Source organism: Physcomitrium patens, chromosome 8 (assembly GCF_059467195.1).
Source record: "Physcomitrium patens ecotype Gransden chromosome 8, ASM5946719v1, whole genome shotgun sequence".
Lineage (NCBI taxonomy): Eukaryota > Viridiplantae > Streptophyta > Bryopsida > Funariales > Funariaceae > Physcomitrium > Physcomitrium patens.
Window position 1 is genome coordinate 7,642,501 of NC_143417.1, and position 21,507 is coordinate 7,664,007.

At 32.9% G+C, this 21,507-nt stretch overlaps 1 long non-coding RNA gene across 1 annotated transcript; it reads right to left on the minus strand.

The window, feature by feature from the left end:
• Positions 1-1,179: 1,179 nt before the first annotated feature.
• LOC149988447 (uncharacterized) lies at positions 1,180-3,186 on the minus strand. The gene is made up of 2 exons (XR_016504442.1): positions 1,890-3,186; positions 1,180-1,665 (listed from the first exon to the last, which is right to left on the minus strand). It is a non-coding gene; the product is annotated as an uncharacterized LOC149988447 (long non-coding RNA).
• Between the last annotated feature and the right edge of the window lie 18,321 nt (positions 3,187-21,507).

The window sequence follows — 21,507 nt, forward strand, 5'->3', positions numbered from 1 at the left end:
ATTAATACCAAATTTTTTTATTAGTTTTATTTTATTTTTTTAAAAAAACCATATCACTTATTACTTCAAATTAAAAAATCTAAAAAATTAAGTGCATATTATTAATATTATCTTTAAAATATTTTGCAACATAGGTTGTCTTAGCATTTGATAGTGAATTATAGAAAAGCTTATTGTTTAAGTTGTCTATTTATAATTCATATATTTCTTTTTTGTGAAGGTTATAGAATTTTTTTATATTACTTAAGTATATTAAAATAAATAAAAATAAATAGAAGCAAGTAAATGTAAGTATATGTATATTGAAGCAAAAAAAATTTAGGTTAATAACATATTTTTTAAGAAACTTTAAAGAAACTTTAAAAAAGTTTTTAGATGCAAATTAAATATTTAGGCTTTTCTAGATATACCACCTAAATTTTGAAACTTATACAAATTTTATACTCTTAAGAAAATGCATTAGAAGTAATCTACAACTTCATGATTAAGTCACAAGTCTTATGGTCTTTAGAAAGCTTCTACAAGACTTTCTTAGTAGCTAACATACATGGAAGATTAAAGCCATTTTTAGTCATATTACTACCTTTTTGTAATCTACTCTTATTTCAAAATCCTATAATTTTTAATTTTTTCATATTTGGCAGCAAACATTCTAATTCCTTCCCTTTTTATATCTATTTCTTATTTGTCTTATTTTTCTCTTTCAATAATATAAGAGTGTATTAACTTCTCAAAGTAGTGTCTTTGTTTATATCCTTGATAAAGATTTTTTATTTCAACCTTAGTAGTTCTTTAAAGCCTACATATAAATTTTCCTATCTTTTCTTTTGCAAGATTAGTTCTTGTTATTTATAGAAATTTAAAACCTGTGCTTACTAATATTTCTCTTTTATAAATAAATATATTTACACAGAGTGTATTAGATGTAAGAATAACATTCAACCTATTAGAGGTAAGCTTCTTTATAGATCAAATATATGCATGTAGACATACAAGAGTATTTGATATCTTTTGAACTTGTATTATTGAATCTATGATTATTACTCAAGTGTTTTTATTTTTATAAATTTACTAAATTAAAAATTTAGCAAATCATAATTCACAACTTCTTTACACAAATATCATTATTTTATTTTACTATTATAATTGAATCATTTCAAAAAGCTTAGAACAAATAAATATCTTAAAATTGGTTTTTACTTTGCATGTGAGTAACAAGAGCAGTATTTTATCATTAACAATTTTTAGTAGTATTTTAAAATATCTATGCTTCATCCTTCTATCACTAATATATTATTGTCATTTGTATTCAAACCTAAAACCTCTTAGACCTAATGATCCATTCTTATCATGCCTAAGACGTCTTTGTTCAATGTTCATACAGTAAAATGAATCTTGTAGCATGTTCATACAGTAAAATGAATCTTGTAGCATATTCCATGAGATTGAATGCATAGCAAATTCTTGTTAATATGAGACTACCCATGTAAACATTTGGTAAAGGCTTGGTACATTCATTACAATAATGTTGCAAAAGAAGAACCTTTAGAACCGCCCATTGGTGCAAACCTGTTCATTTCCTCGATGGTGGGGTTCAAACTGGATCATTGCTACCACAACTTTGACTAATTTTTGAATCAATTTGCTCAAAAATGTATGGTATTCCTGGTTCAAAAGATAGTGCTTGAGGATATTAAACTCACATGTTCATCGAAAGCATTCTTATTCTGAGACTTTGGGAGATTTACTGGCAGTAATAATGACAACGGCAATTGTTACGGATGCGATCAATTTCAACTTCATTTCACAATGCAGCGCACATAGCGAGCTCAAAACTCAACAATGTGAGAGAGAACAAGAGAAATTACAGTCCACGGGTTAAGTGTTACATGACAGGGTTGATGACTTTGCTAGAGCTTGTCGAGGGCAGCGCGAGATGTAGTCGAGGAGGCAGATGCGCAAGAACTGTACAAATCGCATGTGCTACTCTTGCCTACATGAACAATGGCTGTGGGGAATTTATCTTCTAGAAGTTTGTCTTTCTGACATTCGTCGTCGTCGTCATCATCATCATCTTTGGGATCCGCTGCTCCGCGCCGGTTGGTGCCAGAGTTGAAACACGAAGCCGAAGTGCCAGAGTCGATGCTGCTGCTGTCGTCTGCGCCTGCGGAATCCGTGGGGACAGATCCACTCTTAGCGTAAGAGCGACTGCCTCGACTGGATCGACTGGTGTCTGCGTTCGATGACGAATACGGTGGGCTCGAATAGTCTGATTTTTTTATCTTTCTGCTTAGAATCCTCGGGAGCAGTGAATCTGTATCGGTAGCCTTTCTTGCAGATAACCTTGCCGCACTTCGCCAGGTGTTCCAGCGTAGTGGTGAGAAGTTTGTTGCTGGCTCGGTCAAAGCGACCTTTAAACTTTCGCTGCAGCTGCCGCCGTAGCTCGGGCAAGCTCAACCCAGTGGCCGCCTCCCTCTCCTGGCCGGTCTCCTCGTCGACTTCCTTCGCCGTGTCGGCAGCAAGAGTGCACTACTTCGACTTCGATGCGGCGCTCTCCTCGCGTTGGATCGTCGACGAGGCTTCATCCCCCCAACTGCCGTGAATCACGACAGATTCAGGCCGCCTCTCGATCTACAAGGTCACACATCTGGAAGAGGGGGCACGCAGAGCGAGGTGGTCGCTTGGAGCTTTAAGTGATGCGCCTCTTTGCCTCCCTATCTGTCTGTGTGTGTGTATGTGTCATGTGTCTCTGGCTGCCTCTTTTGCTCTTGCATGGCTTCTCATATCTCCTTTGGGATTTGCCTCCACATGTGCCCACTTCCCCACGATGTGTTTCTACCCATTCTAACATTTCTAATGCCCCTCTTATCAGAATATCGTAAAGTTTCCGAAGTTCTCCAGTAATCTGCTTTCGGGACTTTTCGGAGCTACTTTTCAAAAAAATAGTTTGCAGAGTTAATGAAACTTTTATGGGAGTTTGTAATTCAATTGAGATGCTGTCAATGGATTATTTTTGTGAATGGAACAGGCTTGATGGCAGGCTTTACACATCTTTGAGTAGTTTTGGAAGATTCATTGCACAATCTGTATTTACAATTAGTTTTTGAAATGAAAGCAACAAACAAAATGATTGATAGTGTTACAACCATTTTGGAGGAAAATTTAGAGCTTGGGGCCTGAAGTTCCTTATTATAGGATTTTTAAACATCACAAATAAAATCACCTTAATCATTAAAAGAATGTTCTCAAAAATATGAAAGTATATATTTTATTTAAACTATTTGAGTGACCTGAAAACAATTAATTCTATAAAATAAACTCATGTTTTATTTTTATGTTCAAAATTTATAATAAAGAATATAATGTATGTATACATGTATATATAAAAACATATTAAATCTTAATGCAAACAAAATAAGGTGATTTTTTCTATGAAGAGATTAAGTCTCTTTTATATAATTATAAAGTAATAGACCAATTATTAAGGTTATCGAATATGATTGCATTTTCAAAAAAGTTGTTGTATTGTAAAAATATTCCATCAAATAGTGTATTTGATTTGCCAAATTCAAAAACTTCCATCACTTAAAATAATATAATATTTAGGAATGACATCTACTATTTTTTCAGTCAATAAACTATTGCTTAAAAAAATGGCATATCATTTATTAGCAATGCCTTCGATAGGAACTCAAGGAAAAAAATATTGACAATCCATGAACGGAATATGTTTTATTATTATTATTATTATTAATCTCCTATCCTCATTGAGTTTGTCACTATTGCCTCCTTTGTAACTGTTGAGATCATTAAATGTAGCCAATGCTCTCCATAATATTTATTGTAGACTACAGTAAATATTGTAGCTACAGTATTTAGAGTCTAGTGGAGAAGTACTATTTATCCTCTTCCCTTTTCTCTTCTTGTATACGAGACACAACCATATCAATAGATTTTTATGTATGAAGCTCTCTCTCCTTAGAAACCCTCTTGTATGTATGATTTACTACTACTCTTGTATATGTGTATGACTTACTATTACTCTTGTGTCTTTCTAAACATTCTCAATACGTTATAAGCACGACTCTCTTCTACACACTATCACAATTTTTTTTTTTCTCTAGGCTTGACTCTTTAAACCTATTGCTACTCTTGCTCAGTGTCTACCTCATGATCTTGTTGCTCTTCTTGCTAGCCCTTCACACATTAGCTGCTTGCTTAGATCACTTGTTCCACTCTTTGCCTTGCTTGATTAGAATACTTGTTTAGAATACTTGATCCAGCCCAACTCCTCTCCAACTTGCTCCTTGCTGCCAGCTGTGCCTTGCGCTTACTGTCAAATAGTCGTCGAACCCGCTGTTGCCTGTCGTTTTTTGTCGCTGCCCATCGCTGCTACCCTGCAGCCCTATTGTTGCCGCCCTACCACTACTTGCTGCCACCATCTTAATACTGTTCTGTTGCCTTAATCCACAACCTCCTTTAAAAAAAAAAAAAAAAAAAAAAAATTATATATTTTTATTTTTTCAAGTTCAAGTTTATCATTTTATTTGACTTTATATTTTAAGGTACATTTTACTCAACTTTTCTACTTGATCTTGTATTTTCTTTATAGATTTATTTATAACGAGTGCTTCAACATTTTCAACTGCTTCTATTATGGTTCCAACTATTACTAGTGCATCCCAATATTTTCAAGCTCTTTTATTTCCACCATTGACTGTGGATGGAAACAATTATCTATTATGGGCAAAAATGGCAAAAGAAAATTTATTTACAGAACAACTCTCGGATGCCATTATATTTGAAGAATCTCCTATAATAAGTATTTTTATACTTCCTGCTATTCATTGGAAAGCACTTCTTCTCCTTTGTCGTCATCTTGTACCTGCATTACAACATCAATATTTCGAAATAGAAGATCCTGCAAAATTTTGGAAGAATCTTAAATCCAGATTTGATCATCAAAAGATCATTTTTCTTCCACGTGCACATTATAATTGTATACATTTATGTGTCTTGGATTTTCCAAATTTAAATGCTTTTAATAGTAAAATATATAGTATTGTCTTACAATTACTATTATGTGGACAAAACATTTCTGAAGAAGAAATGATTGAAAAAACTCTCTCCACATTTCCTCCTGTATCTACTGTGCTTGCACAACAATATATGAACATGAAATTTCAAAGTCATTGTGATTTCATGTCCTATCTACTTGCAGAGAAGCAAAATGAGCTACTTTTGTGCAATACAGAAGCTCATCCTATTAGAACTACAGTTCTAGAATCTCATCCACTTAATAATTCAAAGTCTAAGAAGAAATTATATAAACATGGGAAACGTGCCCATAAGTATCAGGATAGTCATAGTCAAGCCCATTTCTACCCATATGGAAAGAATAAACGTCTACTATTAATTATAGTAAAAAACAAAAATCAGAGATGCGTTCTTGCCATAAGTGTCGAATGATTGGACATTTAGTACATGTGTGCCGTACTTCAGAATGTTTTATTAAAATGTTCCAAGAAAATAAGAAATTACGAGCTGAGGCTCGTGAAGTTCATACCATGGATGCGTCCATGGATTCAATTAGTGTTGATGACTTAGAGGCTTATATGAATGTTAGAACCTCTAATGATGAATCAAATGATGCGCTCATTGATTCTGCAACAACACATACTATCTTACGAGATATATGATTTTTTATTGAAAAATCTTCAACTTGGCAAACTAAAAATATAATGACCATGGTTGGAGCAAATGTGTTTTGTTTCTAAGAGGGTACATTGATCGTAAAATTACCTGCGGGTTCCATCATAAAATGTAAAAATGCGATGTTTGCACCCTCAGCACCTCGAGATGTGCGTATTAATGGTTATCACCTCTCAACCGCCACTTTAAATAAAAAAAGAGGTTTTGGTTCTTACGAAGAATCATAAAGTTGTTAAAAAATCTTTTGTTATAGAAAATGGTTTATATTGAATTGTGATTTGGCCTCCCATTATATTTAATTTTACATCATCTATCTCAGAGAGTCTTGTTTCTCTCTGACATGGACGATTGGAACATCTAAGATCCATGTTATTTAGAAAGATCATTCCATGTATAACTGGGCACAATTTAAAGCCTGCAGATGTAGACTCTATGGAATTATGTCGTGCATGCATGTAAGGTAAAATGATTACTCGGCCTTCAATTTGGAAACTTCCACAAGAATTACCACCAATGCTTGAAAGATTACATGGTGATATTTGTAGTCCTATTAATTCAATATCAGGATCATTTTGTTATTTTTTAGTCGTCGTTGATGCATCAGGTAAAGAAACACATGTTTCATTATTATCAACTCGAAACATGGTATTTGCCAATCTTATATCTATGCTTATTCATTTTTGGGCACATTTTCTTGATTATCCTATAAAAACATTGTGTATGGATAATGCAAAAGAATTCACATCAAAGTCTTTTGAAGACTATTGTACTACAACAAGAATCGAGTTGACATATTCTATTCCATATGAACATGCTCAAAATGGACTTGCAGAGTCATTTATAAAGTATATACAACTCATTATCCGGCTACTCCTCCTTTACACAAATTTACCTACATCTATGTGGGATCATGTAGTTTTACATGCTGTAGCATTAATATGCCTCTGCCCTTCTTCTCTTGAAATTGTTTCACTACATGAGCTCATTTCAGGTTGTGTTCCAAATGTATCTCACTTACGAGTATTTGGTTGCTGTGCTTGGATTCTAGTACAAGAACTTCAACGGCGTACCATTGGAGCTCATCGACAAGAAGGCATATATGTTTTGATTCACCAAGCATTATTTGTATTGTTGATCCATCAACTGACATATTATTACGTGTATATTTGCAAAATTGTCGTTTTGAAGAAAATATATTTTCATCTTTTCAAGGAGGAGTATCCAATCAACAAAGAAATAAAGTACTTATATTTGAAGCACCAGAAACATTTACAATGAATTCCGATCCTAGGATATCTTTGGAAGAAACTGAAGTTGCTAAGATTTTGCATCTAAAATGGATCACAGATGAAACACCTGATGGCTTCAATGATGCATCTAGAATTACAAGAGTTCCTATTAATGAGGCTCGGAATGCACCTGCTCAGATTGCAGTGCCATTGACTACAATACCTCAAGTTATAACAACAACAACTAAAAGAACTCGTGGACCAGATAAGCAACCACGTAAGAAGAAAGCTATAAAATTGACTAATCTTGATATTATTTCTCAAGAAATTGCCACACATCTTGTAGGACTACCAATTCATGATGATATATCTATGCATAATGTACCTTCAATTCCTATGAAAAACAATCTTGGAATTAGAAGGAATAAGAACAAGTTGACTAAAGAATTATCTATTTTGTATTGTGCTACAGATAATATTTGGGACAGACCATCTACTATGGTAGATGAATCATTTGGATATATGATTGTAGAAGTCCTTTCTTGCGAGGAAGATGATCTTCAACCTCAAACCATCGAGGAGGCGATGCATCGATCAGATTGGTCAAAATAGGAAACTGCTATTGAGAAGGAGTATGCCTCTTTGCGCAAGAAGAAAGTCTTTGGTCCAATTATAGACACTCTTATATCTCGCCCTGTGGGATATAAAATGGTATTAATATGCAAGCGAGATGCTCAAGGTCAAATAACCCGCTATAAAGCTCGTCTTGTTGCTTAAGGATTTACTCAACAATTTGGCATTGATTATGAATCCATATATTTTCTAGTCATGGATTCAATTACATTTCGATATATTATTCGAATGACAGTTCATACCACCCTTGAGATGTATCTGATGGATGTAGTAACTGCATATCTATATGGTTCTCTTGATGCAAATATTTATATGAAAGTTCCACTTGGCTTAGAAATAGGAACTCCAAATTGACCCGCTCTAGGATAATATCGGGGTATTAAATTATGTAAGGCCTTGTATGGTTTAAAACAATCCGGACGCAGAAGGTATCAACGTCTTTGAGATTATTTAATTACAAATAATTTTATAAGTGATCTACTAATCCCTTGTTTATTTATCAAATGAAATAAAACTGGTTTTGTGATCATTGCTATATATGTTGATGATTTTAACCTAGTGGGCACTACAGCTGCATGTGTTATAGCTACTAACCTACTTATACGTGAATTTGAGATGAAAATGTTAGGAAAAACAACTTTCTTTATTGGTCTTCAAATTATGCATCTAATAGATGGTAGCATTTTTTTCTACCAATTAACGTACATTAGACAAATCTTGCAAAGATTTAATAAGATTGATGCTTATTTATTGTCCACACCAATGGTTGGACGTGGTCGTGATGGTCATGATCTATACCGTCCATGCGAGGAGGAGGAGGAAATATTGGGAGATCAATATCCATACCTCGCAGCGGTTGGAGTACTTTTGTATTTAGCTATATCTAGAAGACCAGATATTGCATTTGCAATTAGTGTTCTTGCAAGACATAGTGCACATCCAACACTACGACATTGGAATGGCATCAAATATTTATTACGTTATTTAAAAGGTGCTAAAGACTTGGGATTATACTATATACAATCCACAGATCCAAAATTGATTGGATATTGTGATGCAGGATATAAATCTCATATTGCAAGAGCTAAATCTCAAACAAGTTATGTATTTTTAAGACATAGAGCTACAATATCATGGAAATCAGTAAAACAAACAATAACTGCAACTTCATCCAACCATGCAGAAATTATTGCCTTACATGAAGCATCTTGAGTATGTATTTGGTTGCGATCAATTGATAAATTCATTCAAACAACCTGTGGATTTTCATATGATGATTCTTCAATTATCTTGCATGAAGATAATAGTACTTGTATTGCATAGATACAAGTTGGTTTCATTAAAGGCGACAGGACAAAGCATATTGATCTAAAGTATTTTAATTATATCCATGACTTGATTACTGATCAAGCATTTATAATTAAGAAAATTGAATCTACAAATAACCTTGTTGATCTCTTCACCAAAGCTCTCCCATTAAGCAACCATTGTCAACTTACTTATGGCATTGGTATGCGGTGACTTGCTCTTCTTGAATAAGAAAGTTAATGAGCTCTTTAAATAATTAAAGAAAATGATGTTGTACTCTTTTTCCTTCATCTATGGTTTTGTCCTTAAATAAAATAAGGTTTTTCTAGATAAGGTTTTAATGAGACAACAATTATTGATCTTGCAAGATCACAGAAAAGTATAGATCATAATTCTATACAAATTTTATATTATGTAAATATTATGATGAGCAAGGAGGAGTGTTGAGATCATTAAATGTAGCCGGCGCTCTCCATAATATTTATTGTAGACTATAGTAAATATCCTCTCCCTTTTTCTCTTCTCGTATACAAGATACAACCAAATCAATAGATTTTTATGTGAAGCTCTCTTGTAAGTATGACCCTCTTGTAAGTATGACTTACTACTACTCTTGTGTGTGTATGACTTACTATTACAGTTGTGTCTTTTTAAACATTCTGAACAGCACCAGCAACAACGCCTTTAAACTTTGCCAAGAAGCCATCACGCTTTGAGTTGGAAGCAATTTCCCGCTGCTTGACGCATGAGGCTTCTTAGTGAGCGATGCTCATTGCATCGGCCTACTGGCAAGAGGAGGACCAAATGGAGTTGGCTTCCTTCTTTGCGGAACTGGAAATGGCGCTGTCGTTGTTGTAAGAGGCAAAACTCGGAATGCCACTTTTGAAGCTCGATCAACGGTTCTATGATTGAAAACGTTATAAGGGGGGACAATTGGCCGTCTGTATTTATATAGATTGGACAAGGGATGCTTTCTAATGCAGGCACGGTTGTGCTATCGCTTCATGGTAGACTTGAGCATTTTGCAGCTTTTGATGTCGAATTGTTTGCCGCCATACTTCTTTTTCATGTCGCACTTGATTCTCTGTATGGTGGCGCCTTTCCTGAGGTCATTCTTAAGCGCATGCTCTACGTCTACCAAAAGCGAGAAGTATGCCAACTTTGCTGCAGGAGCAGAAGCTTTGGCAATCGATGATGCTCGTGCTATTTTTCCCCTTAATTTCTTCTGGATGGAGTTTCTTCATGCCCTTGTAGCGGTAGATGTGCGTCTTCAAGGTTTTGATAGGCGACTTTGGCTTAGTCTTTCGATCTGTTTCATGGCTGAAGTAGGTGACGTTCTTGATGACAGGTTATTTATTTTTCAGGAGCTCTGGGAGAAATTAGATTCTGCAAAACAAATTTGTATGGCAAAATCCGTTTGTTATTACTTATATCTTCCTTCAAATTAGATCTAAATTGTTAGTTTGGCAAAAACCATTTTTGAGATGTTGCAGAAATGACGGCGAGGAATCCATGGTCCTTACTTGCAACATCCCAGGCATTACTGTGTCATCTCAGCTGGATAAGTAGGACTCTGCTTGGATATATGTTTGTAAGCGACTCTTGATGTGGGCAAAGTAGTGCAGAAGACGGCGGTGGAAGTGCCATGTGAATGATGGAAGGTCTTGCAAGATTGACCTGGGCCTCGTTTCAGCTCTAGCCATCCGCAACGTCATTTTGAATCCACAACTTCATCAATAGTTTTGCGTGTTATTTAGTGTACAACTGGCCCAAGACCTTCCAAATCTCCTTGCTTGGCCGTCTATATGCAATGATGGCAAGCCCTCATATCTTCTTTCATCATGTCTAGATCAGAAGTTGAATGCGCTTCTCCTGTGATTCCTTCTTCACTTGTGGGATCCAATCAGTGAGCGTAACCATGTGTAATTTAGGAAAAATACCGTCTAAATTCCAATCACCGTGCATTTTCAAATGGACCTTAGTATAAATTACTAAAATCCGAGATGTTTTTCACTGCCAATGCTGTAATGTATCCCTTGATAAGAATTGATCAGGCTCTCACTCTAAGTAACGCACTAGTTCATCCCTAACACATGAGAGCTTGAACTTGCGTTCATTTGAATTCGACACTGTTCAGAAGAATGAAATCAATTCTAAAGAACTTCCAATTTTCTTCAAAATCAACTGTCTGCAACGACAGCTGAATTCGTACTTTGAACGTACATGATCGTTCAATCGTACTTTGAACTGAAAGGCTTGAGACGAATTTAATTCTAGGACTCAATAGAACACTTGATTCTCGTGTTTAGGAGCAAGCTCAAGAAGGCGAACACTAGCATCTCAGGTAAAGTTCTTTGCTAATAAGTAGCATGGAAGCGCTTTGCTGTTGTTGCTACATTGTTCACGTCGTGACGTTGCCACAAAATGTGTCTCATTTATGTCCTGGTAAGGCTCAACAACTCTTCAATTAATCACCAGTCAAACTTTAGCTAATCCGTTTGTGAACATTCATTTCATTCATGAAGGATTTGCAACATTTGATCATACCTGAATAGCTTTGATAGCTTCAAGGGTAGTTTTTGCGGCATCGAATGAAATGGATGCCAGCCACGTCGGTCCATGGTGTGTTGGTGAGCGGTTGGCCGTTGACTATATGTCATGCCTTGCTGCTCAATTTCCATCTCCATGTTCCGTATCAATGACATTCTACACCTTTGCCTTGCTAACTGATGTTTGCATCTTGGTGGTGAAATTATTCGCACACAATTTACAATACAATCCTGTAAGCCTTCAGAAAATCAAACAAGGGGTTGGTCACTTACAATCAACAGCGTTTGCAAGTAGTGCTCGTCAAAAATGCAATTGTGGATCAAATTATTTTGCTGAAAGAACAATGAATCTGGTTAGTTACAAGTCATTAAGTGAGCAAAAATAGTAAGAAATAAATATTTTTCATTCCAAGTTGATAAAGATTCATCGATAAGAATGAAAATGCCTTACTTTTGTGGATTCGGAAAACTCTGGCAATGCCATTTTCTGCAACCATTAAAAGTGTACTTAAAACAATGACAATGGTGAGTGCAGAGTCAGACAACAACGACCATTCATTAAAAATGTAGTGAAATACTTCAGAGCGTTTTAAATAATGAACAAAGGGAACGAATACCTTGCAGTATCTTTGAAACACCAGAAAAACTCCCAAATCTTTCACAACAGTGACTACATGTTTGCGGATCAACACAAACCACTACTGAATCCCCACTGGACCATAGTTAGACATTTCCATTAGGTCACAATCTGTGTCTATGTGCGTGTAGAAACCTTCCTCCAGCTGTACTCGTATGATCTGTCATATTCTTGCATGAATTAATTGCTTATTGCGTTAAAAGAACACACAAAACTGGTGAATGCAAATGCAAATAAATCGATTTAGACGAGGGTGAAGTGTAGAACACAGTACCTATCGACAAACCTCTTCTGGCAGAACATAATACAATTGTAGACGTACCGAAAGTTGTATAAGAAAACACAGTTGCTAGGATCAATGCCGAAGAGTTGTTACCAAAGAGTTTTTATCAGATAAAAGAACTTTAGGTCTAACAAAGCTAGATACTGATGAATTGATTTCATGCGCACTTGTCAGATAGAAGAATAAATCGCTTGTTGAGAGGGTCTTGCAGGGCCTCTTCCATCAGTAGCCGCTCCGATTGCGGCATACTGGCCTCTCCCTATTCCACCTACCAATTATGCCCTCAGCGTCTATATATACTCAAAGTTTTGGTGATAAGAAAAAAAAGTGCATTCTGGAAACAATGCAATTAAATGATCAAGAATCAGAGCCAATACCTGAACAGGTCTCTTCAACTGCCGATTTATGAAAGTCGAGCACGTGGTAGTGTTTTTCAAGTATACATATTCAGACCTTGCATGGATGTAAACAATGTATTTATGTTCATCTGCTTTGTGAAAAAAATGTTCCCATACAAAATCCAGCAGGATCTGACGGTGCACAAGGAACTAAAAGGTAATCTTTGGAGGGTCCTGCTTTGCCTTGTTGGTTGTAGGGAAGGAAATAGAGGACAACAAGGATCTTGATGATTCCGGAACTGAGGACTGCAACTTGTTAAGCATAGCTAGGGCAGCATTGATGACGATGAATGTGAAGATCCATCGATGATGCCCACGCGATTGGGGAGACCCATTGAATCTACTCTTTGTCATGGTCACAATTGCACGACACCGCTGCCTCTAATGCCACGAACACTTAGGATAGGGGCATTCTCAGTTTTTTTCCTGCAGCCAATTATCGTAGCCATAGCCGGCACTCTACATCCTTCAAGATTGAGCCCATGCATTTTGCAATCCCTTCTAGCGATCTGAATCCATGACCAAAAACATCAATAATGCTTGATTCTAGGCTATATCACGAAGCGCGTCTGAGATAATTGCCCTCAAAAATATTCTTGAAAGTTTGAGAAACAAAATTATACAGCATCAGGAAGAATTTGTAATCTGCACTTTGATTTCAATTGCCAACTGAAATCAAATTAATCAATGTTGTTTATCAAGAATAAAAACATTTTTGGGATTCACATTGAGTACAGTATAGTTCAGGAGTTGTCACACACAATCGCCTTACTTGTCCAAGCTTTTGGCAATCTTCAAAGAGAAACATTTCAAGAGTATTTAAGCACATCCAGCCATGGAACTAGAATCTTTTTCAAAGCCAAAACTTTATGCAAATCTGGACATGACTACTATCTTGACAAAGCCTATCAAGTATTGAAGCCCTTCAATACAAGGGATGAAACCCTGAGGTTGAGACCCTGCTCACTTATTCCATCACTAAAGTTCATCCACGGCTCGGCTTAAGACTCAAATACCACGCATTTCCATCGAATAAAATAGTTAGGACGAATTCTTTGTCGCAACAAACCAATAACCTACAATGAACGGAAGAAAAAATCATCAGCCAAGCTACACCGGCCACCTGCTCTCGCAACACTAACGGTCAAGTCCTTCACCATCTTTGCAATAAGCAAAGACAGCCATCACGCATGCCCAGGACAAGCCCAATTCTATAAGCTGATACAAGCCATGTGGCGATTATGAGAATGCCTGATTGGTTACGTTTCCATGACCTTCACGGTGACAGTCGGTGCAGTCGCTGAATCTACAAGCGGCAGTCCTCTTGATGCACATGATTTGAGTTTGCAAATGAACTTGCAAAAGATTATAACGTACGTTACTGAGAGAGAAGAAGATACGGATGTTGTTTGGTCCTAGTCAATCACAACTTGGATTATAAGCTCACTCCGTGACCAATGGCCATGTCATGTAAACCATCGCTCACTGTGCTCCCATCGTGGTAGAGATAAAAACCCTAAAAAATCCTTCGACTGTACAAGCTTCTGGTGGAGCAACATTCGAGGCTAGAGAGTCATAAGGCCAATGGAATTCGAAGAACGTAACTCATGGTTCGGCATTCAGTGCTTTTTGGCACCCCCATGTTGAAGTAGTTTGTCGGTAGGTTGTGAACCATACTGTATGTTACTGGATCGACAGAGTAGAAACGGTGGTGTTGGAATGATATTAATAATATTTGAATTCACTAGAATCTTTCAGTAGCACAAGCACAATGTTGCTTCAAAAGACCTGTGGTTTGCATCCCCCAGTGATCTTCAATGCACACAAGTGAATCCATAATGTAAGCTCTTATTCTAGCAACGATGTGTTAAATGAAACCTTTCCACACATGATGAGTTTAAGTTGGGTATGGCTTAAATGTTTGAAGTTTAAATCATCAGAAGTATCAAATAAATGAATGAAATTAGCAGAATCTATCAGTCACCATCTTAAGTAAATACCCCTCATTAAGAAGTACTATACAACGGTTGTTAGAGCTGGTATTGTATGATGTATGGGTAGTTTTCTTATTGGAAAGTGGAAAAAATTCAAATTTAAGTGGATAAAAACAAATGCCTCAGTTAAAGTGGCTTCAAGTAGTGCCTTATGGTAAAAAAAAAGAAAAAAGAAAAGACAAATATTCACTAAAATAGTAATTTATTATTAATAGTCTTGCACATGATCCGTTTCACCAAAACTATATTTAATCCTCAAAATCCTCACCTATTTTTTCTATTTCCTTAGAAATTTTTGTGGATGTTTTCCATACTCAGTCAAAATTTTGTGCATGGGTGCTAATTCACCTCTCACAATCTCATCTAAGGTTGGTATTGGTTTAGAGCCATTTTTCAACAAGAGAGGCAATAGTTTTTTAAATTTTTTGAACAATTTAAATTAAAAAACCTCACTTAATTGGATTCACATTTAAAAAAATAATCCAGAATCCTCTAAATAGAAAAAAGTAAGATGGAGTGCAATTTCTTTTTTACATAACATCAATGGTCTTGTCTTCTAGAATTATTATCAGATCCATCTCAAAAAGTTAGTTTTAGAAAACTTTGATAAACAATACTAAAAATTATTAACAATATTTATTTTATATTTTAAAATAAATTTTATTTTTTGATTTTTTTATAAATATTAGAATCAAGATATGTACTTACATATCTAAACTTGTAATAAAATAAAAAATAATAAATAATAATGTGATCCATTTCATAGCCCTTCTTGCTTTATATCATTGCATAAAGTCAAAGCTTTTAAAAATAAATAAATAAGACTTTAATAAGTCTTTTAAACCATGGCCATTCATAATTGACTTCTACATTTAAAGAATCTTCCAATGAACACAAGTTCATATTGTACAATTCACATTATATATACAATATTCAAACTCTATTAAAACCATTTTTTTTAAAACAATCATTTTATAATTAAAAATCTTGAGATTATTAGACACTATTGTAGTACTACTACTACAATATTTATTTAGTTTTTTCAGAAAAGACCAATTATCACTTTCATGCTTGTTCATCTTCAATATAATTATATTTCTAGAGTAATTATTATTATTTGCAACTCAATGTACATCCATCCGTCCAACCAAAAATAAGCTTCATGGATAAATGGACGCTACTTCAAGGAAAATAAAGTTGAATGGATTTATACCACATGGTTTTAGTCTTACCCATCATCTCTCTAAATCCTCTGGATCTTCATAAAAGGCCATTTACATGAATTTGCTACATTTTCTTTGGTGTTGGATTAATAGGTTCCATCTATTATAATCAAAAACCTAAAAATCTTGTATTATTTCCATCGATCCTACATCATTAATATTCAAAACCAACATTTTAATCCTTTGAAGTAATTGGAAATCAAAATTTATATATGTACGCAAAGCTTAGATACCAATTCTAATATCACATTGCAGCTTATGTTCAATTTGATTAAATGCATCATTATTATATCCACTATATAAGGACAACATGGTTATGGTGTTTTTATAGAGGTCAAGATAATGGCAACCTAGACTAGAGTGTAAAGATGATTTTTAGATGGAAATGTAAAAAACAAATGATTATTATTTGTCTTTGGTTGTCAATCTAATCTTTGACAAAAATAACATAAAAATCATGATATCAACAAGTTTTTGTAGGAAGAAGAAGAAAATAGAAGAATATTGGATACTTAGATAAGACCATGGTCTTTTCTTTCTATAATCTATCTAGTTTTAGAAGCTTTGGTGTAATGGAAGTTAAATGTTGTTAAAAAGATAAATTACTTGGAGTCTAAATATTGTCACTTTTCTTCAATATATATCAAAAGTTAAGTTCTTTAAAGGGTGCCAAAGCTACTTATTCAAATCCTAATGCATAGAAAAGTAGAAGAGTTTTAGGTTGAAAAATGTTGGAAGAAAGAGCAGAAGTGAAAGGAGATTTTGAATTAGTATGGCTTTTATGGTATTTTATAACAATAGTTTGTTTTATAAAAATTTAATGGAATAAAGACTTTTAAAAGATGATTTCATTAGATGCTACTTCTTTTGTTTCATATTACATCAAATCTTTGATGACATTGTTGGGATAGAAAGAATTTGTCTTAAAAAAATATTGGACTTTTGGTTGTCACTAATTACTCAACCAAGTCTCAAGATAAAAAAAAAACACCAAGTTTATAAATAAAGTTGTCTCTATAGGGACAATTATATCAATAAATAAGCCCTAAGTACCATAGATCATCCAAAATGTGATAAAAATATTATAAAAACTTATATATCTTTAAGGTGAATTTTTCTCAAATTTCAATAGTTCATATTTCATGATTGGACCATCCAAACAAACCAAAATTTTACATAAAGTACCAATGTACTTTCAACAACTATTACAACAAATTTCAATTACAAATTCATTACAGATCTTGAGATATTGCCAAAATCCTAACAATAGCTTTAAATCCTTACTTACATACACATTTGTGTAATTTTTTTTATATCTCACAAACTAAGTACTTAAATACCATGAAATTTTGATATATAACTTTTTTATCTAATAATACATATTTTTAAAAGTTTTGAGCTAAAAATTCATCTTAAAACTAAAGATATAGCTCTAACCATTACAATCAACAAAATGACTCAGTTACTGCCTTTGAATTACATGTGTTGTCTTCAATGCTCTATAATTCCTTCATATAAATTCTAAATGTATAAATTCTATATTAAAAGATGTAGGTCTTGAGATTATCCTTGTGGTTGCACCTTTTGGTCCTTAAAATCTGTTATAAAACTCCTTGTATTTTCAAAAGAGCAACAAAATATCTTATAAAGACATCTTAACTTCAAATGGCTATATCTCATCATCCTAACTCCAAATCCTCTAAAATTTATGTTCAAATTGTAGTTCAAATTCTAAACCTTAAAACTTTTTCTTTTGATTCTCAAATGTTCTTTCTAAAGGTGCCAAAATCCTTGTTATGGTCATAGACAACCTTTTAAATGCCTATTGGATATGGCCTTTGATCAATAGGGATGAAGATCACCTTTTGCCTTCATCCATCAATACCTTGCTTTCATCTCTCCAAATAAGTTTCTTAGAGGTTTGAATCTTCATCTTTGAACACTTATCTTCTCTTTAAATTTTATACTCAATATCTAAATCTTATATAATTTAAACACTATAATCAACATATGTAAACTTCTAAATAAATTTTCTTACATCAGCTCTCTTTAAATTAACCTATTAATCACTCAAATGGATATCAATACTTATAAATATATTATATTTTTTAGTTAATTTTTACATACTTTAAATAATTATAATACAACAACATTAAAAATGTATTTGCTAATGACTTGCAAAGATATTGCGAGTCCTAACCATCATTTTATGGTTTATTAATATATCTTTTTCATGTAGATTTTTTTATCTTTATATTATTGATAATATTAAAAATGGTTTATATTATTATTATTCAAGATAGAAGATGTTTAATTGAAGATCATTGAAAATATGTATTTATTGTGGTCTCTATTTTTAAAGTTCAATTTTGTGCCTATTGAGCAACTAGGCATGCAAAAGAGTTATTTGAGCTTAGAACTTTTTGCTATAATCTGCACAAATTAAATTCTTCTATTTTAAAAAATAAATTATAAAAGATATTTGATATCCTTTTGTTATCTCTTTTTTTATAGATTATATTATCTAAAAAAAGAAACTTTGATTTAGTAGCTCATTTATAATTCTAATAGGCCTTATCTAGTAATAAGTAGGAACATAGATTTGGTTGGAAGAAAGTGCAATAACAAAAGAAGAGATATTGATTAATATTGATAAAATGCAAGGATCACTAAAAAAATCTTTAGGTGGTTTCAACCTTAAATGAAAGAGTTTGGAGGGGGTTATATTTACAAAGAATTGATTGACAAGAAACTTAGGACAAAAATCATTATGGAGTACTATTCTTGCTCTCTCTTTATTTTTACAAATTGCTGCAATTTTGATGGTCCTTTGGTATTTTCTTCAAATTAATCTCTTTATTGATATATTAATAAAAAAGAACTTTGAAGTTACAATACATAGTATCAATAATGTTACACATAAAAAGAGTATGGAATAAGATGTGTCTTACTTTCAACACCCATTACTTATAAGTAGTAGTTATTGTTATAAAAGACAACTTCTACTCTTTAGCTTTTATACACATGGTTATAGAATCCTTTGGCATTTAACTTATCATAAGGATATTAATATCAATTATTAATTACTCTTATTTACTCTTTAAATATTTTCTAATTAACATTTTATTCTCTTGATTTTGATTTTTGGCCTTGACTTTGTTCTATATCTATAAGATGTCATTTTCATATATCAAGAATCAACCCTTTAGTCAATAACAATCTACTTAAGATAATATCCTCTATAAGATAACTTATTCTACTTTCATTTTTATTTACTTTCATTAATACTTCCACTTTGCTATTTATCAAAGGCTTTCAATCTTAATACCTTTATCAATATATGATGTCTATCCTATACTAATATCTTTGTCAATAAATAAATAAAAGCATATCTTCCATTGCATAATACTTAATATCAATCACTCTCATTTCAATCTTCTTTCTTATGAAATGATATTAAATGTCAATGTATTTGATCCTTGAATGATGCTTTGAGTTCTTTTCAAATACAAGACATCTTTGATTATTACACTTTATTGAAATTACTTCCATTTGTAGTACTCCAATGTCTTTCAAAAGTTATTTTAGCTATATTGCCTCTATTGCACTATGGCTTGCTTCCATGTACTCTTCTTCCATGTATTTTGCTTCCATGTACTCTGCTTCTATTGTTGACCTTTCAATTATTAGTTGTCTCTTGCAATTCCATGAAATAGTTCCCACTCCAAGAAAGAACTTATATCTTCTTATTAACCTTCTATCATTTGCATGTTCAACTTAATTCACATTACAACGACTATGCAAAGTAATGTTATTACCTCTAAGACACAATTTCAAGTACAAAGTACCTTTTAAGTATCTCATGATCTTTTTGAGGGTTGTCTAATAGATTTGTCTAGTCTTTGATATGCATTGGCTCACAATACTTAGTATATATGCAAGATTCACCTTTGTGCCAACCATTACATATATAAGCAAGCCTACTATTGCCTTATATGGAACACCTTGTATTTGACCTTCAATTTTAGGAAACTCTTTATCCATGAGCTTCATCACTTTATATTGGCATCCAAAGGTGTTTCAATAAGCTTATACTCTTCTATATTAAATTATTTTAATATCTCTTCAATATACTTGGTTTGGCTTATTATAATGGACTTTTAGTATGATCTCTTGTAAATTCCACTCTTAAATAATAATAGAGCTCTTTCAAATCACTCATTTCATATTTATTTTTTTAATTTTGCCTTCAATCAATCCACCATCTTTAAAATATTGGTTAAGATGATCAAATCATCAACATAGAAGATTACAATCAATATGAACTCATTTGATTGTATTAAATATATGGAATGATCAACTTCATTTCTTACAAATTCTTTATTTATGAAAAATGTGTCAATATATTGGTACAATATCCTTGAAAGTTGTTTGAGCCTATACAAGGATTTTTTTAATTTATAAACAAGCTATTGTTTGTCTTCTTCAATAAATCTTCAAAATTGATTAATATAGATGTCTTCTTTCAACCTTCTATTTAAGAAAGACGTCTTCATATCTATCTGAGGCATTTTCAAGTTCATTGCTATTCTAATTGCCACAAAAATAATGAGTAAGTAATTCAATAGTAGTGAATTTGGCCACAATATTGTATTATTTGTGTTCTTGCTTCAAAATGTACTGAGCATTTAGCTATAGAAGGTAAGTAAAAATGCAATAATAATCCTACCAAGTCTTATAGAATTTCAAATAAATTCTAAATAAATCTTAATAATCATAACTAAACTTTGACCAATTGTCACAGACATACATAAATATTCTAGTAAATAGTTATATGATTAGGTAGAAATAGATAAAAGTAGATAAAAGTAGATTAATTTCATAAGACCTTTTAGAATAGCTTCTTAGAAGCTTCATAAATGTTGCTTGACTTTATATGTGTTTGTACTTGATTGGTAGGTTAGAAACTTGGTCAACAACTTAACCATGTATTGGTAACTTGTAGAACAAGCTAATTATATGGCACACATATAAAAAACTTGCCTTGTAAATTAAGATATGTGTCTTGTAAAATCAACATGTTTTGGAAGTCCTATATGACATTGCCACATAGCTCCTAGCTAAGAATATATACAGAGGTAAGAATGAAGCCTTCTTCACTCTTGTCAATACCTTTCTTGTCCTTAGTCTTGTTTCAAGTCTTTCTAATTTTCTTGTTTTTGACAATAGTCATTCTAGTTTAATATTATATCACCTTTTGAATGACTTTCTAGTTCTTTTCAGTGACACAAGAGTGTATTGAAGATTTTCTATCTTTGAGATTCATATCCTTGACACTAATCCAATATAAATTTAAAATAAGTTATAAAAAAATAAAAAAAAAATAAAAAAAAATAAAAAAAAAAATTAGTTTCAAAAAAAAATTAAAATTAAAAATTAAAAATTAAAAAAAATTAAAAAAAATCTTTAAAAAAATATAAAAATAAGCCTTTAAAGAAATAATAATAATTTTTTAAAATACTAAAAATTTAAAAATTTAAA